Source organism: Microtus ochrogaster, chromosome 18 (genome assembly GCF_000317375.1).
Source record: "Microtus ochrogaster isolate Prairie Vole_2 chromosome 18, MicOch1.0, whole genome shotgun sequence".
In the NCBI taxonomy this organism is placed as follows: Eukaryota; Metazoa; Chordata; class Mammalia; order Rodentia; family Cricetidae; genus Microtus; species Microtus ochrogaster.
Genome location: NC_022020.1, coordinates 49,762,347 through 49,762,849, shown reverse-complemented (window position 1 = coordinate 49,762,849; position 503 = coordinate 49,762,347).

Below are 503 nucleotides of genomic sequence, written 5' to 3'. Positions count from 1 at the left end.
GGGGGGGGGAAATGGGAGGCTGGGAGGAGGGGGAAACTTTTTTTTTCCTTTTCTTAATAAAAAAAAAGTAAAAAAAAAAAGTTTTAAAGACAGCTGTACCTAAGTGGGTGCCAGGGCGCCTGTGGCCCACTTGGAGATAGCACTTCTCTGCCACACTTTATCCCCGAGCCTGTTTTCCTTTCCCTGCCCCCTTCCCTGGTCAACATGAGGGAGTAACTAAGCTAAAGGACAGGGAAGGGGAAGAGGCAGAAGGCATCTAGGATTGTATCTGCTGTGATGACCCCCTCACCTCCCAGCTCCCCCACCCCCTCCCAAGAGATAGATAGGGACTTTCAACACTCTGGGAGATTTGAGAGTGGTTCATGCTCATAGAAGTGATCAAGTCATCCCAAGGAGGGGACACGAAACTGGGAGTAGGTGACAGGAAGGCAGAAGGGAGGCAACCATGCAGCACCATGAATTCCTAGGGCTCAGTGACAAATTGGATAAATTGCCTGTGGGTA